At 37.6% G+C, this 25,478-nt stretch overlaps 1 protein-coding gene across 10 annotated transcripts in view; it reads right to left on the reverse strand.

The window, feature by feature from the left end:
- LRRC4C (leucine rich repeat containing 4C) overlaps positions 1 to 25,478 on the reverse strand; it is an 834,219-nt gene that overhangs the window by 345,580 nt on the left and 463,161 nt on the right. For all 10 annotated transcript variants that reach the window (XM_081155249.1, XM_081155240.1, XM_081155239.1 and 7 more), the window contains one exon: positions 8,073 to 8,209. The gene's annotated coding sequence lies outside the window, so the exon portion shown is untranslated. The remainder of the gene's footprint in view (positions 1 to 8,072; positions 8,210 to 25,478) is intronic.

The raw sequence follows: 25,478 nt of genomic DNA on the forward strand, positions 1-25,478 counted from the left end.
TCACTTTACCTTCTCCTAATGTCCTCTAATTTTCCAATTCATACTCATATTCATTATTTAATAAGTGGTAGAATGACTAGATGAATGAACAAATGAATGAATGATCAGGTAGGGTCCATAGAATGCTACACGTAGAAAAAGAAAAGTCATCTTTGTCTATAAGATGTGAAATGCCTAGATAATGAAAAAGGAGTGAAAACACCCCCCCCCCCCCCACACACACACCCATGGCTTTTGCTATAAGAAACCATGATGAAAATCATGGCTTGGCCAAATTATATTTCTGAACTTCAGTTACCTGTTCTAAAACTGACAGCTCTTATCATGATTCTAACAGAAATAGACAAATAAAATACAGTATTTGGGGGATATACAGTTATGAGAAAATTTGGCTTTTTATGTTAATACGTCTATAATGATTGATTTTGATTTTACATGCATGAGCATGTTGTTGGCATAAAATCAATAAAGTTATAAAAACTAACTAAATAAAGAAATTTCTAAATTAAAAGCCTATTTTGTAGACAAAATGAAGGGAGTGCTAAGTTGGGTAAATAAGGCATCTGTAAATGTACGTGTCCCACTTCCCTCCTGTATACAATAGTGGGGAGAGTACTGTGCTAGGTCATACTCACACTTTAAAGACGTTTGATTGCTCACAATTAACTGCCAGGTTTTTGGTGGTTTTAGTTTATTTTGTTCTGTATTTCAGGGCCAATGAGGGTGTTAGTATCACGTGAAAGGTTCCAGAATGAATGCCTGATGAATAGAGGATAGATGATGTTAGAAAGCCCTGCAAACTAAGTGTCATCTCCAGAATAATTCCCAGTTCTAAGTGGTTCTAACCTGAAGGCCACTGAATATGTGTTTATGCCTCATGCTAAAAAGGAGCTTGATTTCTTACCATTGAAGACATTGCAACTTTATATAGATGTATTTATCAAAGGGTCTTTATATTTATTACAGATGAAGGGAAGTTGTTTTCAGGGTTTATAGATTTTAATGAATATGTCGTTTTCTCAAACAGTCTATGAAAACCCAGCTGGGTCAAATATATTAGTCTTATTTGCACTCTATACTTGGGAAAAAATGCAACTTTCTCATAAGTCTCAAAACTATCATGCTCGGGTCAGCATGTGGACAAAGTTTGTTTTAAAAATAAGAGCTTTGTTTTAATGTTTGTGGCAAGCAAATAAAACCTGGATTCCATTTCCATAGATTCATTCGGTCTTACGCTAGCTAATTTAAAGAAAAGGGGGATAGGGTATCTGTGGTTAATTACACCTGAAAGCGATATAATTTTATTAACCAATATCACCCCAATAAATTCAATAAAAATTTTTAAAAGACCTTATCAAATTGCTACAAACTGAGAGACTTTTGTCTTTAAGACACAGACTTTTCCTCACAGCCTAAGAGTCTTGAGAAGATATTCCCAGCACCCCTGCCCCTTGAAATAAAATAAATCAAACTGATAGTTTTAACAACCTACTAATGTGTACCAATTCTTTCTTGCTTTGCCTGTTTCACCCTAGTGGCCCATGATAAATTCACACCCTGAGCTCCAGTACCCTAAGTGAATATAGGTCACTGAAATAAATTTAAAACTCAAATGTAATTAAAGCTAGTTGTCTACATGAAGGTTTTTCTTAAGCCTTTCCTAATACATCCCAGGCTTCTGGCCAATGGACCTCATTAAATTTCTCAGCTGCCTTAGGGATTTTCAGGCTTTGGAGAGCTAAGCAATATGTATTCTTTGAGTCTTACTTAAGGGGCTTTCACATAGGAGAAAAAAACCTGTACACAAACCACATATAAATTAGTGTATTTATAGACACTATAAAACATGTCCACCAGAATGCACTGTCAAGACAAGGAGCTCATATTCAGTGGCAAAAAATCACGAGAAGCTTCATAAAAATGATAGTCACCATAGGATTGAGGAAAAGGCAGAATTTAAAAAGAAGTGGGTAGAAGGCTTTTCTGGCAAAAGGAACACCTATGAGTAAAAAGCAGATGTCAGAAAAGGAGAGTGTGCCATGCCTGGTGTGCTTTGCACAGATAAGCAGCAACACATTGACCCTCCAACCTTGGGGCAACCTAATAGGTTCTAGGGTGGCCCTGCTCCCAGGTCAAGCACAGTAGTCAATACCTGACAGTCGGTGCTCACTTAGGTTATGTGAGTGATGCCAGGGAGCTACTCTCCCACAGGACATCTATCTCAGCAGCCAGCTGCCAACACATCTGCATCCATTGTGGAAAAGTGGTACATGCACCCATGAAGTAAACTGTTGAGGAGTCTGAGGCCCTCAGCCCAGGGAGTATGGCTTATGTAAGGAAAGTCCAGGTGGAAGTGCCAAAAATTTTTTTGAGGGGAATCTCAGGAAGTAAAGGAAAACCAACCAAATCCCTAAAGCATAAGCAAAAGGAAACCTGAAAATGGCACACAAATGACACTGAGACTTAAGTTTCAAAGTGTCTTCAAAGGTCCCTAATGCCTCCAGGCGGGTAGGTCACCACCAATTGCTTGGAAAGGTGGCTGTCATATATAACGTATAGCAGGACTAACCCTTGGCATTTTAAACTAGAGAGTGGAAATGAGGCCTCATAAATAGCCAGACAGGATACTTCCTAACTTCCTCAGAGTCAAAGACTCACTTTCTCCATGAAACTGTCCGGTTATTTTTGGGAATCTTTGGGGTGTCTCACATTGCTCAGGAAATAGCCACTTGCTCTGTCTTCTTGGTCAAGGTGCTGTGCAACAGCCCACACTTGGCAGTGAGCACCCTGAGAATGCTGCTCAGAGGCACATCCACCTTCTCCTGATGGCCCTTTAACACCTTCCATTGACAATGTCATACTGGCACCTGAGATAGAATAACTTTTGCCTTCTTAACCCTCCATTTGACATTGGCATCTGACTCCATAGACTGATGTTCCTCAGATGCACTAAGTGTACTCTCACTTCAAGGCCTCTCCACTTGTTCCCTGGACCTGAAAATCTTTGCTCCCAGATATTTGCACATCTCAGCCTCTCACCTCCTTTTGGTCCCTCTGATCTTCTTAGTGATGCCTGTTCTATCAGTTTAAAACTTCAAGGCACTCCCACACCAGTGCCACTTGTTTCTTCCCTACTTTATATTTTTCTGTAGAACTTATTACCATTCAACATAGCATTTATTTATTATTTTGTTCTACTTAGTTGTTTATTGACTGTGTCTGCCAACTAAAATATGCATTGATAAGGGACAGGGCCAGAATTTGTATTTGGGGAGTTCTCTGCTGTATCTCCAAAAATAGTGCCTGGCTCATAGTGGATGCTCCATAAACATTTGTGGAATGACCAAATTAATTAACTCATGCTAAGCAATGAATTTGGAGCAAAACTAATCCTTCTTCTAGAATTTATTAGTTCTTGACCTCATGCATAACACCCTCTCAGTCTCAGTCCCATATGCCTCAACTGTACAATTGAGATAATGTTAAGTATTAACCAAGATGATAATGGTGAAGTGTCTAGGCCACAGTCAACATTAAGAAAGTAGAGATTGCTGTTGTCTTTAAAATATTCTTAATCTGTGCAAGGCCATTTTTAATCTTCATTAAATGGACAAGAATTTCTACTTCTATCACACACAGTAAAGGCATATAAATGAAATTAAAAATGACAAACAAGTGAAAATATCCTACTCAGAACTTGGTCCATAGAAGTTCTATAATGAATAATTCTTTCTGTTGTAGTTTAATTATCCTCAAGGTATTTTTCATTTTTCAATGCACTAAATTTCTTGATGTCAAATGGGGGTTGGAAGGGTTTTATAAGTTCTAAGACTTGATATACCATGTTGCTAAAAGAAACTTTGCCTAAGGCTTTTCTATTCAGTTGTTGAGCTTACAGTGACTAAGAAGAATTCTTCAAGGCACGCATAACAGCTCCCAGGCCCCAGAGGAGGTGGTCCTTGTTAAAGAGATTTCTGTTTCAACTTCAGGAAAATCCTCAAGGCCTCCCTTGAATTTTTAAATTAAATATATCCAGTGACATTGGTTAACTGGATCATATAAGCAGTACTCTTCATGGAGGCCAAGACATGGAAACTGAAGTATCCTTCAATAGATGATTGGATAAAGAAGAGGTGGTACATATATACATTGAAAGACTACTCAACCATAAGAAAAGACAAAATATTGCCATTTGTGACAACATGGATGGACCTTGGGAATATTACGCTAAGTGAAGTAAGTCAGTCAGAAAAAGCGAAAAACCACATGATTTCACTCATATGTAGGATATAAAACTGAAACTCATGGACACAGACAACAGTGTGGCGGTTACCACAGGGAAAGGGGGTGTGGGATGGTGGGGGTTGGAGGGGGCCTAATATATGGTGAGGGAAGATGGTTTGACTTTCAGTGGTGGGCACACGGTACAATATATAGATTTTGCATTATAGAAATAAATGTACACTTGAAATCTCCCTTGATTTTTGCTTGTTAGCAAAAGCATAAAAAACTCCTAAGAAGGCATTCCTATAACTCTTCATGCTGCAGCTAACCTATCTGAAAAAAAGTGACACTTTGTTATCATTACTGAAAAAAGACCCACTTCTAGTTTCCACCAAAATCAAGTCAGCTAACTAACCAACGGGAAACTGGGCACCAAGATTTTATTTTACCAAATCACATGAAAGCAAGTCAAAAGTTCTTAACCAGTAGGGTACTAGAACCAGCTTGTACCAGCCTGCAAGAGAATATTCTGCACATCTCTCCCCACTTGTGTTCAGTGACATCACATTGGTAATTGAAATGAGCCATAGGGGGAGTATTTACACCACAGAAACAGGAAAACACTACAAATCAGAGCTATTTCTCTTTTTCCCTCAGAGAGCTGATTTTCCAGCATACCATCAGTTCTACCTTGTTATTTCCAAGTGTATGAAATAAACAACCATTCATTCAACAATATGTTAGCGCAGTGCCTTCTCTATGCAGGGCACTCAATTTAGGAGTTGCTCTCTGAAATAGATGCATACCATTTGGTTGAATAGAATGCTTGTCTCAAATTGTTTCAGTGCCTAGAAATTTCTGGTTTATGGTCTGGTTTGTTGAACAGCAAATATGCACTGTGAAACATTTTGCTCTACTGCAGAGATATGCCAATATATTTGCAACATGAACATGGAGCTTAAAGATGTCAAAAGTGAGAAATCAAGCATAAGGAATTCCCATGATATTTAGCACATTTGTTGCTGGGAAATATAAGTTGAGAAAATTGAGGTACTGCCAATAATACAATTGTTTTACCAAGTGGGGCAGCCAGGGTAAGAGACTTATGTGATATGAACTGTTTTTTCTCTCAAAAGGTGCTTCAAATATACCAGAAAGTTTTTGAAATTTAATGTTTGAGAAACTGGAATATGGCAATAAGATGTAGTCACTCTGATTATAGTCTCTAATTCCTACCTATCTCACCTCAGCCCTCAACTAGGTCATATGAAGGAGGCTCAGAAAAATTCTCTAAACCATGTATCACATACTCAGAAAAACTGCAAAATCACATTCAAGATGACTTCACATTGAGGATGGCTGTAATAAGAAGTAACTGCCACTCTTTTATAGATATCACTTTAATACCTTTAATCTCTCTTTCTTAACAAAGTGATTATCTTGTTATTTTGTGGAGACAATGGACAAAGGGATGATTCATATTTCAGGTAGGCTGGACTGGGACAGCCCAGGAATTCAGCATGCTACTCAGAAAGGTATGCAATTTAAAACTTATTCTTTACTTTTGGAATTTTCCATTTAGGTTTTTGGGCCGTAGTTGACTATGGAGAATTGAAACAGCAGAAGGTGAAACTGCTAATAAGGGGAGGGGGGCAGGGAGGTAGGGGAGCTCCTGTAGATTGATTGTTACCAGAGGCTGGGGGTGAGAGCAATGCTAAGATATTGGTACAAAGGTACAGCATTTCTGCTATAAGATGAACGAGTTCTGGGGAATTTAATGTATAGCACAATGGGCTATAGTGAAAAAGACTGCACTGTATAGTTGAAGGTTGCTAAGAGAGTAGATCTTAAATGTTATCACCATAACAACAACAAAATGGCAATTATGTGAGATAAAGCATATGTCGACCACATTGTGCTCAACATTTCACAATGTATTCATGCATTGGATCATCACATTGTATACTTTAAACTTGCAAGATATCACATGCCGATTATATCTTAATAAAGCTGGAAAAAAACAAATGTGCAACCCCCATTTAATCCAACAACTGCAATTCCAGGAAATCAATTAAAATCTTATGTCCACACAAAGTTTGTTTATGAATGCTTATAGCAATTTTTTTTTTTATAATAGTCCCCAGTTGGAAAAAAATCAAGACACCTTTCAACAACTGTAAGGTTAAACAAACTGTTCTATATTCTTACCAAGAAATACTACTCAGTTGAAATAGAATAAATAGACTATTGATGCCCCCAATAACTCACATGAATTTCCTGAGAATCATGCTGAATGAAAAGAGAGAGAGTGAGAAAAAAATAAGATAGGAAGTTCAGGGAGATGTAGGGTCTTAAACAGTCAAGTTCCCTGTTGCTCATGAGAATGGTACAAACATAACTTTTTTTTTTCTTGTTTTTTTATTTTGTTTTTTAATTTTGTTTCAGTTCCAGCCCACATTTGTTACCAGAATAATTCTCTTTTCACTTGGGTTACTTACACGAGTCCTTCTTTCCCTAAACAAAATAGCCTAACTCAAAGAAAACAATACCCTCTCTTTTGTCTCCATAGAAGGACTAAGATTGAAGGCCAAGAAGTCGGATGCATACACTTAAAAACACACACTTTCAAGCAGTTTTCTTTTCTTTGTTGGTTCATGTTCCTTTTGAGTGCTGGTACCCCACCTTTATGTAATCATTGTTCCCACATCTTTAGAGAGCATTTCACATGAAAACACTTCCATATATAGGTTCTTATGTGACCCTCGAAACAAAGGGGTCTCGAACACAGATAACATGTCCTCGATTTAGCTTAATCTACAAACCGTGATAAAGTTGTTGCAAAAAAATGAAAATCTTCCTAAAAGCTCTTGAATTAGAAGCTTAGAAGAGAGAGCTGTTACATATGCGACCCGGAGAGAGGTAAATATTAACAGGAAAATGCATGAGCAATTTCACCTGCCATGGTCCCAAGGTTCTTATAACATTAAAACAGCATGAATGATTTGAGTAAGTATTTGACAATTAAAATGGCAAGTATAAATGTCTCCCCAGCCATAGATTAAGCTTATGCTGCTATAATTGGATATGTTTTTTCTTTTCTCCTCAACATAGTGAAACCCCACGGGAGAATGAACAGATTATTTCTATTTCACAGAGCTGGACAGGTCCTATGGGCGAACTCCGCTGGCCTTGGCTGAGGATGGCACATTTAGCTACAGACGACGCTACAACTCAGGCCCCCAGCTCACAAACCGCCATGTGTCTGAGTCACTCAGACTCTCATTCTTCCCCAATGATTCATTCAGGCAAGTTCAACTTTCACCACAGCCCAACAGAAAATATTTTCACGCTGTCACCACATCAAGCTTTCCAATCTCGCCAGCTGGCTACCTTTCCCAAACACTTTTTGTTTCACATTAATGACCTAACCGCTGATCCAGTTTCAAAAAAAAAGCAGACGGGCACCACTCTTTGTCTGCTTGTTTCATCCTGAACCCTGGGCAGGTCAATCTGCCGATCTTTGAGCTCCTGGGGTGGTGCAAAGAAGCAGCTGCTCCAGGAGCAGTTGGGCTCCCGCCCCTCTGCATGCAGCACCACCAGGGAAAGTGTTATGAGTGGGTACCTCCTCCCCCTGCTTCCTCCATTTGTAACCGACTGAGGCCCAAATGAAAGAGATGAAGTGGCCAGACATTTAGCCATATGTTGGCATCCACATGGGTACATTTGGGAGAGAGGAAACTGTCAGCTGTATCGAAGGAATATTAAAATTATCTGAAATGTAATTAACTGCCCCACAGTCAATGAATCTTTGAAGGATTCTAATGGAAAAAGTTCTCTCTGTCACTTACCTGTGGCAAATTGTCCATGGACCAGTTTCCCTGTTTGCTAGACTTGAATCCGGTCAATTTATTGAGATTTCAAAGTAGTTTCAGGAGGTTTCCATATTGGTGATCTAGATACGTTATCTCTGTGGGTCCAGGGACTTCTGTATAAAAGAGAATAAAGGGACAGAAGTATGTGGTGAGGGAAGATGATTTGACTTTGGGTAGTGGGCTTACAATGTAATATATAGGTCATGTATCATAGAATCGCACACTTGAAACCTATATACTCTTAGTAGCCAATGTCACCCCAATACATTTTTAAAAATAAAGGGATATATTAGGAATATGTAATGCTCAATAAATGTTGGTTGGTCAATTAGATTTTAGCTACCATTTGTCTCAGGAGACAATATTTGACCACTTTTATTACTTGTAAATTAGAAAGTGATGGGCAGAATGATTCTCTCTTTTAAAAACTGTATTGCATGTTAAAGAGGGTTTGCATCTACAGTTACACCCAGCACAAGTCCAGGCGAATGGAAAGGCTTAATGAAAGTTTACTGCTTAGGGACCTCATCTGATAGATTTGACTAAAATGTGCTCATTGTCACATGCCCTGAGAAGGTGGAAAGCAATTTAACAATTGAAAAGTTTCCATGGGCCTCGTGCTATGCTTGCTGTGTATATATATATAATTTTATTCAATCAGCACAACCTTTCTAAGTACTTAAATACTTATAGCTCTCTGTCTGACAGGTGTTTTTATTAGCTTCATTTTTTCAGATTATAGGGGAAACTTTTATAAGTTGGGGAGCCCAGATTTTAAGACCAGCTAAGCTGAATCCATTGCTCTTACTATTTTCTTACTTAGCTGTGGCAGAGGACCATACATTATTGCTTGGGTTTATTTAAATAATTAACATCAAAACATTTTGTACACTGAATCTGCCCTAAGACAAAAAAGAGTGACTTGAGCCTTGAGCTATGGTAAAGTCCAAGGAAAATGTGATAATAAATTTCATGTCATGATATATCATATCACATTCCTTAACCACATAACTTTTCTTTTCCTTGTCACAATGGTTTTTGCCTGGAATTTCATGTCTACTTTGGATTCATGGAGCTCTTTTAACTAACTTCAACAAAATCATTTCATGTGCATCTAAACCGTAGAACTTATTTGATTTACACTTTTTTATATTAACTAGTTTATATGAAGAAACATCTACCATTGCAGTTCTCTGCCCCCAACCTATTGGATCATCACGAGAGCAGCAAAGCCCCCTATGGGCCCTGGCTTGTTCCATGAGACAGCCAGCCCCACAAAACCCCCTGCTCCTCACATCAACAACCCTTCCTCCTTTGAAACATCCTCAGGCTGCTCACCGGTCACCTTGCAGCCAACCAAGAACTGTCAAATGTACCCATTAGAAAGTCTCCCCACTTTGAAAATCCTGTCTTATTAGAACACTTGCCAATTAGCTAAAATCTCAGTATTTTTTCATTTTACCCCATAAAGCATACTCCTCTTTGCAATAACTTTGAAACCTCACTTAAAGAAAAGTGATGGCAGAGGAGCATCCAGGCCCAAAATTCATAAGTAAATGGCCTTTGTCAATATTGTCCCACACTTAGTTTTAGTCAATGTCATTTTGTTGGTATTATGGAAATCCCCTTTACGATAATATGTAACGCTACTGAGAAATGTCTCTATAAATTGTAAATAACTATTAGCAGTACAAAATAATTCTTTAAAGGCAAATTTTATTTTGTCCAGTAGAGGCGCAATTGATTTCTCTCTCCACTGTGGAAGAAGCTGGTTTTACCTTCATTTGCCTATTAATATTAATATTCCTGATTTATAAAATGTGTTTTATTTTAGATTTTTCTTTTAACTGGTTATAACACTCCTGGTTCTCTCACTGATTAATGAGTTATGTAAAATCTTTACCACCTGTTCATTTTATATTTGTATGAGCATTATGATTATAAATTTTCCAAAATGATCTTTACCATTCTTTACAAAAACTCTGTGGCCAATATTGTTGAGTACATTTTAAAGCCAAGTGCTAGAGGTTCATCAGGGGCCCATGACTGGCCTGAGGGCCACAAATATCCAGTGTGCATTCCTGACTATTAGGCACTGTGCTAGATGCTGGGGATGCAAAGTTGACCAAGGCTATCTCTATCATCAAGGTCAAGGAGGCCAGAGTAAACCTTTATTTGTCTATATGCAAGGTGTTGCTATAGATATCCAGGACCTGCAAACATTCAATAAATCCTCACTATTCAGAACTTGCCACAGGTTGTATGCAATCCTGAGCACAAATTGATTCAAACAGTGTTGTAACCCCCCTACCTGAACTCATCCTGTGAACTCTCAACAACTAAATTCAGGAATTGAGTGGATGTGTGCAGGGAAAGATGCTCAACTGCTTTCTCTTTGTCCTCAGAGTCACCTTGTGAGGTAGGCACTCTTCCCATTTTTACAGATAAGAAAAATGAAGCTCAGAGAAAGTGATTTAAAAAAAAAAAAGCCAAAGCACTTTACAGTGGAAAGAGATAGTGGGATCACACAGCCTATGTCCTCATTTTATAGATAGCAAAGCAGAGCTCTGGGAAACAGGGTAATTCTCTTCAACCTCTCGTACTGCTAGGAGTAGGCTCTGACTCAACTTTCATTGCTTCTACCTTCTGTTCTGTTGTTTTCACTTATCTGGGACCTGTACCATAGGAGAATGGGACACACATCAGTCAAAATCAGGGAGACAGGAGAGGGGCAAATTATTCAAACTTGCTCAAGGCTATCAGGCTGCCCCAGGGGCTCTTTCCAACCTCACTCAACTGGTTAATATTCATCCAGCTCATCTGATAATTTCTGTATGAAGTCATTTTTTTTCTACTTTAATATTACAATTTTATGTTTATTAATTTCCTACTTAAGCAATAACATGAGCCAGTTTTAATATTTCAAAAAGGAAGTGACTACCATCATCCACAATAAGACAAAGCCCACCTAAAACGTTACATGTTGCCCTGGCCAGGGGTCTCAGTTGATTGGAGTGTTGTCCCATACACCAAAAGGTTGTGGGTTCAATCCCCAGTCAGGGGGCAACTAATCAATGTTTCTCTTGCACATCAATGTTTCTCTCTCTCTCCCTCTCTTTTTCTCCTTTCCTCTCTCTCTAAAATCAATAAAATCATATCCCAGGGTAAGAATTTTTTAAAAAAAGTTAAGTGTCTTTATAGCTGAATTTAAATCAACTCTGGGAGGAAATCATGTTTCATAATATTAATCTGAAGTGACAATAGAAGGATATAGCTGACTGATTAACAAGACTATGGAAAAAACACTAAGTATCATTAAATCCATGGATTCTGTTTAGTTTAGTTCAAATTATGGAGTCTGTGTGACACAAAGAAAACAGTAGAGGAGACTTCGGCGGTGAAAGCTTTGGGAATCACTGTGCCATGTTCCACTGTTGCCCGTGGAGTCTGAAGAACTCTACAGAAGCCCACGGTTTGGGACAGCTTTGCACACAAGTCACCTTTTGCTCACAAATCCAGGTACAAGTTCCCACTGCCAGTGCCCATAGGAGGACAGGAGCAATTTCTCATTATTCCAGTTTGCAGAGCAGGGCTGGAAATCTGGGAAGATCTCAGGGTCTCCGGCAGAGTAACTTACGGTTTATCCATGTACAGTCCCTCAGTCTAGGACTTTGGGGCCATGTGACTGCTAACCCATCAAATCGAGCAGATTCCAAGTTTATCATTATTACTTTTTGCTCTCCTCACCCCAACTCTTCTTATCTGCATCACCTCCTCTACTCTCCCCGCCCTCTTCTTTCAGCTTTGTCTTCTCTCTTTTCTTAATTTTCCTCCTCTCCCTTTACACAAGCATTTCTATGAGGAGCCTATGGCCACAGGTATTTATCTAATGATAGGCTTGTACCACATCACGTCTCAACAAGCAGAATGGAGAGTGGCCATCTGTTGGTAACATCCTTTAAAGGGTCAAAGTCTGTAATGCATAAGCAGCAGTGGATCATTTTTGGTTAGGGAACACATTTTTCTTTGATAAACTCCATTTTTATGTCCTTGCATCCATCCATGACATGGCCTCACCTTGGGCTCATTCCGATTTAGGCCTTCATGCCCTCCAGAACCTTTCCCTTAGAAAATGTAAAACCTTCTGTTCCTTTCTAAGGCATCAAAATTCTAATGGAGTTTTGTACTGTGTAAACCTATGCTAATTTCAGCCATTATGCAGATGTCCAAGTATATTGCAGGTTTCCACCTGAAAGTGTTATTTCCCTCTAGAGTCAAAGGTACTTGGTGAGCTGCTGCTCCCTTTGTTAAAATATAATCCATGTACCATGAGGCCACCAAATTTGTTGAACTTCTGTCGGGAAAACAGGATGCCCCTAGGAGGTTGGTGAACTGAGCAGTGTTGAATTGCAGTTTTTATTTAAAAATGAATCGATGGAAAAAAACTCTACAGAAATTTAAAATTTTAATTAATCATAATCTCCCACTTTTGTGCATTTTAAATATTTCTGCTTTTGTTTTCATTTAACAAGCTCTGTTTGGCTACCTCTGAGCTGTCCAAAGAGCAGCACAAAAAAGTATTTTCCATATAATCCTCCAGACAATTTAAGAGGATCTACCTAAAATGCATTATTTATTTTTAAACAGGTAGAAACTGATGTTTAGTGAAGCTGCAAGATATGACCAACACTATACAGCTACTAACTGTTTAGCAAGGGTTAAACCCAGACTTTACACCAGTTTACATGTACTTTTTCACTTACACCACTGATATTTTTACTTTGAAATGGTTAGTTTACACCACTGATATTTTTACTTTGAAATGGCTAGTTTACTGACTGGTTCAAGCTGGACTTTCCTTGAATAAATATCTCTAAGTATTAAAATGTGAATATGTTCAACACAGAGTAAGACGCTGCAAAGAGAAAGAAGTTTCGTCTAGAGAAATTAAGGAAACCCCCACCTAGCCTATAACCAATCGCATCTATGACATTGATATAACTGGGTTAAGGGCAGAGAGCAAGGTTAAGGCATATTCAACAATAAAGCCGATTTTTCAAATGGAAGAAGGACACAAGTAGACGTTTTCTTAGATGTGTCTAATTGCTGTGGCTTTTCCACACACCTGAATCAAAGAGTTAATACTTCCTGAAAAACTATATTACATCATTACAATAGGGGAAGTTATCTTGTAATAGACATAGGCAGGACAAATATTAACTCTTCCTTGTATGTGTCCTGAACATACTAGGGAGAGAAAGGTTTTTAGAGCCAAAGAGTAAGCAAAGGTGGCTTCAGAACACTAATACAGAGTCCATCACACCTACCCTCCACCCCTGCCCAGCATCCAGGCCTGATATGAGTCACACTTAAGGCTGCAGCATAATACTTAAATACTATGGCTTATAAATTATGAGAACTCCGCTTGCCTCCTACTCATTTGGCAGCAGGTCTATCTTAGGGATCCATGTAACAAAGGCCCAACTCTCTAAATCCAACTGTGCATTTTGCCACATGATTGCTGTTGATTTTGTAGATTATATTGCAGAGCAAGAGTTAAGGGGAATGAAGATGCCATGATTCTCTCCTGATTCTTGAAGTCCAGAAAGCACCTATGTTCTCAGGGGTTCAATATCAATAGATGCTATCAGACCCTGAACATTTGACCAACCTCTTTCCAAACCTGACAGTTTCTGTGTGCTAATTTACTGTGATTATTTCCCTAAGCATATATATTCACCATCTGAATGTGAACACATAATTTATAGTGAAAGCCAAAGCAAAGACATGGATGCTAAAAACAGAATCTTTGCAAATTATATACCGACAAATAATAAATATAATATAGAATCATGAGACCCAAATTGCTAACCATAAGGAAGAAGGAATGTGTCATCTTCTAATATTGTTTTACTGGATATAAATGCATAAAGGGCTCTTTATTGAATTTGTGTCATCAGCATTCCAAATCTCAATGTGACTTTTGACATAAACACACAATCAAGAACTGAGTTATTATATTTATAATGGCAGTATCCTATCTGGTGTCTTCAATCAGAGGTATGATAAATAATCACAATTCATGTAACTCAATAAGAAATGTGTTAATATATTGATTTCAAAAAAGGAACTGATGTCAGTATATATCTTTCATTCATTCTCACAATCTATTTCCTAATATGTTTTGAAACAAAATTTAAGTTTAAACATGCTTATGGCACTCTAGAAGATGTTAAAGCTCACCTGCCTAAAAAAGCATGAAAAGAAGATGTGCAGAGCATGTGATTATGCCACATTCCACAACTGGTTCAGCTATGTTTCCAGAATAAGCTTCATTTTGAGAAAAGTCATGGATATTTTCTCATTCATTCATTCTTTGAAAGGCAAAATGACATTCTAATTATCTGCACTCATTAAAAGGCATATGGCTTCAGTTCAAATACAGGGTGTCAATCACTGCCTTTGTCAGCATGAGATAGTTACTTTCAGAATTGTTCCTTCATCTGTAAAAGAGTGTAATAATGCTTATATTTGACTAAAAGGATTGTTGTAAGTATTAAATGAGACAACCTATGGAAAGCAAAAAGCACAACTTCTGACATATGACAAATACTAAATTAATGGTGGCATTTAGTATTCCAAAAATGCTTGTATTTTTGGAAATACTACTAAATGTTATATACGTCGACTTTGTTAGGCAACATACAGATGAAATAGCAATCCTATAAGCGTCACCATTAATATTCTATGTGTCAACTCTGCCCCCCTCTTGTCATACAACTCAACCCAAATATAAATCAAAGCTTTCTCAGAGAGCAGAAAAAAATAAAAAGGAATCCATATTCTGGAGTCATTTATTTAAATTGGTTGAAAGAAGAAGCATCTTCTGTGAGGACAAAGCATCCATAGTATAGGAGAATCTATATATGGGCGGTATTTGCATTACACAGGTTGATTCTTAGCATTTGTGGCCACCCAATGAATGGAGGCTCACATTCAAATGACTGAATATATGAAAGTTACAAATCAAGCTAACAAATTGTTTTTAAATAAAGATAATCTATCACCTTCAGGACAGCCTACAAGGATATTTTGAAATGTAGAATTCTCAGATGCTTTGAGTTTTCAACTGGTATGAGATGGCACAGGGTGAGGCAACCCTTGGTGTCCAGCCCTCGCCCTGTAGCCCACCACAAATGTCTTCCTATCCCTGTTAAGCCAGGCTTTGTATAAGGGGCCTCATATGCATGCATGTTGACACTGCAATCTGCATTCCCAAGCTCCAAACATATAGCTATACACCCATGACTTGCAGGTACACATTGTAGTGTGATGTCTGCTCTCAGGAGGACACACCAAGGGAAGAGGCCCATGAAGACCCTGAAAAGGAGTTTAGGGAGGGGACTCCATGAAGTCCATGTCTGTGAAAAGAGAACTGGATGGACAAATCCTGCTTAGGTCTTCTTAAAGTGACCAGGAGTCCAGGACAAGGACCTCTCTTGCTTGAGTCTAAATGTAGTAGTAGTAGTATTGCTGTGAGGATTGGGGCTTTGGAGCCAGACCATTTAATTTTAGATTGTGGTTCTGTTATTTAACAATTAATAATCTCAGGCGAGTTTTTTAACCTCCCTGCCTCAGTTTTTATCTGAAATGGCTATCAGGATAACCCTTTCTTCATAGTATTTGTGTGATGGTTAAATGAGGGGTTAACACATGTAGAGCAACTTAAAAGTAGCTAGCACAGAGTATATACTCCGCAAATAGGAGTTATTAGCTATTATTATTGCTAGAAATCTTTGTAGTGACATTGTTGGTAGTGGTAATAGTAGTAATACAATGATAGATCTGGAATGATTAGACCTCCTAGCTCTGTTTGGAATAAGAGTCACTTAGTTAAGATTTATTGAGCTAAAATGGAAGTCATTGACTTGGCTAAGTGGTTTGTGTTTAGCTTCTGATTATGGACACATATAGACTCAACTAACCTAGACACACATTCCATTTCAAAACAGATAGAAATGTTGCATAGGTCTAAGAAAAACAACAACACAGTTCTGAAGAAGAAAAAAGGGTGGAAAGAGAACTGCCAGGTGTGAGAAATGAAGAAGGAAATGCAATCACAGGATCAGTGAAAACATAAGATGCATAACTGAACAGAGACAGACAAAAGGCTCTAGAAGCAAAGGAAATCCTATTGAGCTCGAGGTTACAAAATGTGAATGCACCAAATAGCAATAACATGACCCCAAAATATATAAAGCTAACGAGGACAGAATTCAAAGAACAGACAATCCCATAATCACAGTGGAAAATTTTAACCCACTTCACTTAGTCACTCACCAAAATCATCAATTGAAGATATTAAGAGAAATAGAAACAATAACTATAAAGGAATCACAGAGATTCTCAGAAAATCTAAAACTAGTTCTAATCCCCTTGATGATTTTGTCTGATCAAAACATCAAGATTATAGAAGATTAAAACCCAATGAATAAACAATCTAATTGGCATATATAGGACACTTTATTGAACTGAATTATTCATGTAAAAAGAGAGAAATCATAAAAATTTATATAAAATATTTGGAACTGAATGGCAGTGGATACAGTATACTTTTAAGTCATGCAATGACAGGACTAACTTTTATGACAATTTAAACTCTAAATACATATAAAGGAAAAAATATGGAATATGAGGGAGTTTTGCATTTAATTAAAAAAGATTTTTTAAAAGGAGAATGTCAAAATAAATTATAAGTTTGTGATGGATGCAGAAATTAAAGATAATAGCACCAATGACAAGGGTATCACAGTGATTTGCAGCAAGAGCAAACTGATGCCATGAAAAGATAGCTAATGGAAAGAAACATTTGAAATAAATCATAGAAACAACATTAACAATGACAGTTTGAATGAAAACAGGTTCTAATCACAAGTAATGTTACACGATTAGATGCCCTTCAATTAATGAATGGGTAAACAATTTATAGTATACTTATATAATAAAATACTACCATTCAACAATCAAAATCAATGAACTAGCCCCTTGTAAATCACTATACACTATTTTACAGCATAATGTTAAACACAAAAAACAAATTGAAAAGGTATATCTAAAATATGCAAATGAAAAGCAAGCAAAATAATATTACATATCTTTATAGATAGACTTATATGGAGTGAAGATATAAAAAATATATGTGGAGAGGATACATACATTCTTCAGAATGCTAGTTACCTCTAGCCTATTTATCTGGTAAGTAGAGCAGGTCATGATTGGGGTAATGAAGAATCAGCTATAACTAAAAATGTATATTCCTTTCCCCCAAAAATAAATAAAACAAAGCTGACAATATTGCATTAGCACACCTGAGTATTTGCAGTCTCAAAAATAATTTTTTATCAAATTGAGTGAACTAGCTTTAGAAATTATTCTCGGGTTAAGAGAAATTATAACTAATTATAATCATAGCATCTGTATTTAAATGGAGTAATAATAAAATAAAATAAAGTATCTCCCAAAATACATTTAACATATGCCAATGGTTGTTATTGGAGAGTCAAAAAGAAATAACCTTAAATTAAACATAGAAAAAGATATTGGAAAGGAATACTCAACTGCAAAACTCGGAGACTTTAGAGATTTAGAAACAGATGGTAATCGACTGAATTTCAGGCGTGTGTATGCTATCTTAGCTACGGGTCAGTTAGAATAACAACTTCTTCCCGGGGGACCTCCACATATTACTGAATGCTTACTCCAAAAATATTTAAGAAGCTATAAAAGTGCTTAGAATGGAGAAACACCTTCAATTCACATTGCCATCCATGGTTTTTACCAAACACTTAACTTTCCTTTAGGCCTAAATGTTTATCACATGAATGATTCCAGTCAGAAATGCACAAATGCAGACTATTTAAAATGTGGTTGCACTTACCACAAAAATCAGAGTTTAGCAAAATTAGTATTTTCCAAAGCACCGCCATATGGTAGGGCCAGAGGCTCTTTGTAAATTAACTATTTAATATTTTGCACAAATACTTTACCTACATGGTAGGAGAGAAATGAGAAAACTTATCAATAGTTGTTTTCACATTCTACGAGGATCTCTTTTTAAAAATTTAATTTAATTTTTATTAAATGTATTGGGGTGACATTGGTTAATAAGATTGCATAGGTTTCAAGAGTACCTTTCAGTCATACATGATCAGTCGATTGCCTTCTGTGCCCACCACCCAAATTCAAATCATATTTCGTCACCATATGTTTGGCTTCCTTTACCTTTTACTAACCCCTCGCCCCCCTCCCCTCTGGTAACCACCATGCTGTTGTCTGGCTCTGAATTATTGTTTTTATTTTTCTTGTTTGTTCATGTGTTTCTTTCAATTTTCTATTCCACATATAAATTCAAATGCAGTAATGTATGCTCACTACATCAGCATTACACCCTTAATGCTGTATTTAAAACAGAAATTTTTTGTCTTTACTTTCGTTTATTATTGAAAGACCACCCAAGAATAACCAGAAATTCCATGCTCCTCCAATTAGTTATATAAACACAGCTGGTCAGCTGAGCTCCTTGAAATGTAGCCCCTTGTGGTGGACAAATTCTGAGGAGGTGCCCAGTGAGTCCAATCTTAGTAAAACCTGCTTCCCTGGGCTGTGGGCAGAATCAGACTTGCTTCTAGTCACAGAATGTGACAAAGGTGATGGAGCAGTCACTCTGTGATTGTTACAAGACAGAACACTGTTTCTTAGCTGATTGCAGCAGGAGATTCTCGTGCTGGGCTTGGAGGCATAAGCAGCCATACTTGTAAGATGGTCTGTGAGAAGGCCCTGGATGGACTTCTGGGAGAAACTGTGGCACCCTCAAAAGCAGAGGGCACCCTCAGCTGTGAGCCAGTGAGAAATGGGTACCTCAGCCCTGAAATCACAAGGAATTCTGCCAAAAATCTGGAAGAAGATTCTGAGTTTAAAAGCAACACAGCCCTTTCGGCATGTTAATTGCAGCCTGGCTGGGCAGGCAGCCACAGAATCAGTTAAGTTGTGCTGGACTTCTGATCCACAGGACTGATAGATAACTAATGCATGATGCATTAAGCACCTAAGTTTGGGTAATCAATAGATACCTAAAACAGTTACCCACCTGTGAAAAAGTCAGGTTATCAGCAGTTCCCAAGTCTGAGTGTACATCACAATTACCCAAGTCCCCTCCCCTTTTTTCTTACATAGAAACACAAATCTGGACCATACCAGCAAATTGATTGATCAGAATTTTGAAAGATGAGGCTGAGACATATTAATTTTTTAAAGATCCCCAGATGATTCTTCTGACACTGATCTAGTCTTTAACATCCCTTCAGTCTTACATATATTTATAAATGATATTTGACATCTAAAGGTTGCTGCACTTTCTCTCACTTCCTTGTACAGTAAATAACACATTTGCTGTAGCTTCAGAGACCAATTTTTAAAAACAATGTAATGGTTGTGCTTGATAAATGACTTTATCATTGGCCATCTTTCAAACCATATGTCCTCAACTGGTGTATAGTCATTTCTTTTCTTTTGAGAGAGAGAGAAAGAGAGACTCACACATTTTAAATGGCCTTAAACACATATATTGGCTACAAAGAAAGTTTGGAGTGAAAAGGACACTTCTTAATACTTTTTTTTTTTTTTCTATAAAAGCACAACTCTCCCAACTCAACTCCTGCTGGACAAAATCCTCTTATTTTCTATGGACAATTTTTTACACCAATATCACAGTAAAGCTCTGTTGCTCACCATCATCAATCTATAATGAGAGAGGAAAATATAGGTAAAGAAAGAGAAACTGAACCTTAGAGAACTCTCAGCTATAAATTAAAGTTAGATGTCTCTTATATTTTAAAAATAATGGCCCAATGGAATAGAGAGAAGGGAGATTTTCATCCCTCCCCTGGCTTCAAAAGCCAAAGTACTGTGGAGAAAAGTTGTAGAAACTGTGGGGCTGGATAAATTGATTTTTGCTTTTCTTCAAAGAGTGGTAACAGGAACAGAGCATCCCACAGTAACTTAGGAGAGCATGGGCCTCAGCTTGATTCTTGGTTTGGTGCACTAACCTCTGTACCTCTGGTTCAAGACCCTATGGTGGCTGTGCTTTTAAAGGCAAATATAAATTCTGAAAAGGTGGTTCATTCTGGGTTGTCCTCCTTTCAAATCGGTCAAACCACATTCTTGGAAGATTCCCTGTAAACTTATTTATTATATGGCTGAAAAATACATGAGTGCATAAATGTACTTTTTTCCCCCTTTCCCCTGATGATCACCCCCATGCAGAATTAAAAAAAAACAATCATTATGTGCTGAGTTTGAACACGTGTTTTGGAATTCAAAAGGGAGCCTGCTAGAAACTCAAGCAAAGAGTATTCCTTTTATTAATGCGACAATAAACCCAAAAATTTAGAAAAAAGGAAGCAAATATTCCGCAGTCTCATCTTCGAAGAACTTTGGGACCAATTTTTCCCCTGCTTTTAGATTTCAGGTCAATGGGTCTAGGTCTGGGAATCTTCAGATACTAGATTCCAATGGAAAACGTGGTGGGTGTTGCTTTTTGTCTCCTGTCTCTTCACTTTTCAGCACTACCCCTTTCCCCGCTCTGCCCCTCCCCAGGTCCTACGACTATTCTTTTCTGTGTCACTGCCTGTGGAGTAAAGATGAACCTAGCATTAGCACTCTTGAGTCATCCAATAAACAGCACCCTTGACTGTGTTTCAATCAGCCTTTATACTCTCAATAACTCTAAGGATAACTTCCGGTTGGAGCATCACATTTTACATTCTGATGGGGCTGCACCACTGGGTACTTTGATGAGGGAATATCATCCGCTACTCAGGCTTCTTTTCTGCTCTATAAATATTTATGTTTAATCGAAATCTCTGCTGGCTAAACTTACTTTTCTAACTATGAAACGGAATCTAACATCTCTCCCCAGGATACTCTCACTCAATGCTGAACTGATTATAAAAACAGTGGATATGATATCTCTTCTCTTATAATAAACCCAACCAACCACACCATATTCTCATTGTCGCTAGAACATTTAATTCCCTTGATAATAGCTTTAATTGTTGCTAAGAACAATATTTTGCCAGAGCTCTTCATTTTCATCACCAACAATAAAATTTGTTTCTTTTTCCAGGAGTAACTTTCCCCCCCATAAAACAACAAATAAACAAAAAACTTACTTCAAAACCATACAGGATGTACTGCGCATTCTAAGGAATTGAGACCACTATATCAAAGTATGACATGAAATTTGTGGTTCAAGGCCACCTTCCCTGGATAAGGGCTTTCCCCTATGCTCCAGGGTCTCTTCATCCATAAAGCAGATTTGTGCTTTGGTCAAAAAGTCAACATTTCTCCACTTGGTGATTGTGTATAAGTGACCTAAGCATAAGCATTGTCATTGGAATATCTATAAAATTAGCCCTACCTACCTGATTTTACTTTCATAGTTAATCCCAAGATGATCTGAGGTTAGACTAAATGTCAAAAGAGTTTTGATATCATAGAATGAGCATTGGGCTTGTTGAACAGCTCATTTTATTTTTCTAATTTATTGATTTGAGAGGGAGAGAAAGAGAAAAAAAAAACACATCAATTTGTTGTTCCACTTCTTGATGCACTCATTGGTTGGATCCTGTATGGGCCCTGACCCACAAGCTTGGTGGGTCCAGACAACACCCTAACCAACTGAGCCACCTGGCAGGGCTAAACAGCTCATTTTCAATCAGTGTTACCCACCTTCCTTGTGACCTGCTGTGGGCCTTTGGTCAAGTCATTCTTCTTGGTTCCAGTCTCCACATTAAAATATTAAAATTACACACACACAAACACATACAGTAAAATCTATTATGTTGTTCTGAAGAATGATATTCAAAATATCCAACAACTAGCACGGCAGGGACACTATCCAAGCAAAATAGAAAGTAGTTTTAAGAGGGAAGTTCATAGCAGTGCAGGGCTACCTCAAAAAGCAAGAAACATTTTTAGTAACTATCTAACCCTGCAACGTAAAGAATTAGAAAGCTCCCCTGTGAAGCTGGACCAAAGCTTTTGTTTGCTGGGAGTTTTTTTTATTGCTGCTTCAATTTCATCAGTTGTTATTGGCCTATTCAGGTTTCCTGATTCTTCCTGATTCACTTTTACATGATCTCACTCATATGTGGAATCTAATAAACAAAATAGACTGGGGAGCAAAACAGATCCAGAGACATAGAAGCATGGAACAGGCCGAGGGATCTCGGAGGGAAGGTAGAGGTGGGGGAGTGGGTGGGGAGAGATTAATCAAAGAACTTATATGCATAACCCATAGACACAGATGATAGTGTGGTGAAGGCCTGGGGGGGGGGGATGCAGGGTGGAGGGATCAATAAGGGAAAAAAAGGGAGATATCTGTAATACCTTCCACAATAAAGATACATTTTTCAAAAAAAGATGCTGACATCAAATTCTCATGGGGTCCCAGGTGAACAGAAGCCCTGGCAGAAAGAATCAGGTGAGATCAGATGAGATAGTACGCATGAAGATGCTTTGTTAACAAGAGGTATATCTAAATTTAAGTATGATTATAATAATATTGGTTCATAAATTCTGTGCACCCTTGTTTACTTATAACCTTGACATTCTCAGTGCTAAAGTATTTAAACATAATGAGAGGAAATATGATGGGATTATAATCACGATTTAATTTTTTCCCCAAAAACTCTAGTGGATTGTATCATTGTCTCCATTTCACAGATGAGAAAACTGAGACTCAAAGAGTTTAATTCACGTGCCCAAGTTTACACAGCTAATCACTGGCAGGGCCAGAAATCAGACTCAAGTGTGTCATCATCTGTACCATGATCTGGGCCATGGAAGTATGAGTTATACTAAAACTTTGCAACAAATTCCAAAAAGTAATAGCACATAAGAGGCAGGTCTTCTACCTTGAGTTACTTCTAATTTGTGGTCACTGGTAAGATGGGTTTACTTCATATTTAATAAAGCATCAGGACCACTCACTTGCATAGTATCTTAACAATGTTGAAAGTTAATCAGAGTCATAGAGCGCTCTAGGCAGGGAGGGAAAGCCAGGTTGCAATCAGAGAGCATATCTACAAAAGCTTTGCTGGAAATGGCCCATGAAGAATTCAGAAGAAAAGAGTCTGAATCTCTATAAAGAATTTCAGTATTTTCTTGCATTTACTTTTCTCTTTTGAAATAACTACTTGACTTTGTGTCCGATTTTGTATTTATAATTTTATGGTTTTTTTTTCCTTTAAAGGAAGTCTATAAAATTTTTATAAGCTTTAAGACCCAGAAAGAAAAAAAAAGGATCTGTCATAATCATAGGTGTTCAGTTAGGACAGAGAGAGGATAGTCGAGTATCTAGAAAACCAGTCACCATGGTTTTCTCACTGTTTCCTCTCTGACTTCTCACAGTTCAGTCATCATTACATCACTGTCTAATTTACTAAATCCAGATTAGTTTCTCTTTCTATGTATTAATATCTTCCCCTATCACAGCATTTTCACCATTTATCTCATATTACTCCCCAACTGCTGGGCTACATGCACCTCAAAGACAAGCTGTGCCTGATTTCTCACCATTTTATCATCAATGTAAAGTTCAGCACCTGACACAAAGTAGGTAGGTAAGAACTCAGTGAATATTGACCGAATGAATTAATGTTCCCCCTCTTTCCTTAGATGCATTGACACAGTTTTTGAATTCCCCACAAGCCTTATTAAAACACAGATTTTTTTTTAATATAAAAAATTTCATAGCAGGGTATCCTTAAGAGAGAATTCAGTTCAAACCTCTGAATTTGAAGGTAAGTGTGGACAGGAAACTCACATATTGTTCACATGAGAAGCAAAGCAATAAAGAAAGAAAGCTTTAAAACATAATAACATGATTTAGATGTCTCTAAAAACGAGCAACACAAATCTCAGAACTCGCTAAACACGCATTTACAAAAATAAACACATTCCTATAGAACACGATATATTTCCTAAGGAACAAAATCTAACTTACAGAGAACTTTCATTTCATGACAACTCCCCTGTGTCAGAAATTCACAGATAGATCAAATGGCCCCAAAAACCTTGTGTCAGGAATTTAGGGAGATCAAATAACCATCCAGAAGATGAAGATTGAACAACCTTAACTTCTGGGCTGCTCTTAAGGGAGTAGCATAAATCTTTTATGGCAGGTTGCAAGACAGTTTGATATGTTTCTGTAGTTGCTTCATGTCTCTCTGGGTTCTTCTGAATCAATGCTTGTCCAATCCTTGCCTTTGGTTTCATAAAACCATAAAAACATAGGAGGCAGGGTCAGATGGAAGCCCAGGGATTAGCTAATTTAACCTTCTACCCCAGAAATTCCCTCCATAGTAGGCCCGAGAACTGGTAAGTGAACCTCGCCACGCAGAATTCCAGATTAGAGGCAGCCTCAATTATTGGAAAGTGTGTTTACTTTGTGTGGTTCTCTTTTGTTTCTTTCAAGTTTCATCAACACCTGCCTTCTTACAATTGCCTTCTACCTGATATGATTTTGCCTTCTGAAACAATGCTAGGTAGTCCCCCTTGTACATGACAATGTTACTGGCAATACAACATGACTAAAGGGGCTCTTGTCAAGGACTTTCTTCAGACGACACCCACCCAATTTGGTATCAGTTCCACATGGTTTCCAGACCCTGATAACCTGGAATAACATTGGTTTAATACACCTTAGACAAGATTGTTGGGTGTGGTTACTTGTACAAGGTCAAATAATTAGCAAACTTTAGGAGAATACGTTACTAAAATAATATCAAGCCTATGACTATTAATCTTAAAAAGCATTTTCTGCTATTTCAATCTTGCCTGCAAAGGTAGCCCCTCAAATAGACATATTTTCTAATTTCTTCTTAAAATGTGGACATGGAGATTAATGGATAATATAAGCATCCTGAAGAACAGGACCAGAGCAAGGGGCTTTCCCTCTTCCTGCTTAGTCGGTCTGATCATTGTGATTCACCCATAACTACCCTTGAGTTTTATACTCTCTCCTTTTCTGAAAAGGCAGTTTTACCTCTCTTTCTTTTTTACTTTTAACATATTGGATGTGATGGCATCAATAATTAATATTTTTAGTCCACTGTGGTCTTCAGAACACATAAAATCATATTTGATCCTATAGGAAAAAATTAGTCATCACTCAGATTTCCTTGACTATGTGTGGATAAATTTACTAGATCCCATTTTGAGTTTGGGGGAGGGGGTGTGTTCAGAGATATTTTGTAATCAAGTGTATAGATCATGGTGTGGTCTGCTAGTGGTCAACCACAGAATCTATCTTCTCCTATT

This window comes from Miniopterus schreibersii (genome assembly GCF_964146895.1).
Source record: "Miniopterus schreibersii genome assembly, chromosome: 12".
NCBI lineage: Eukaryota > Metazoa > Chordata > Mammalia > Chiroptera > Miniopteridae > Miniopterus > Miniopterus schreibersii.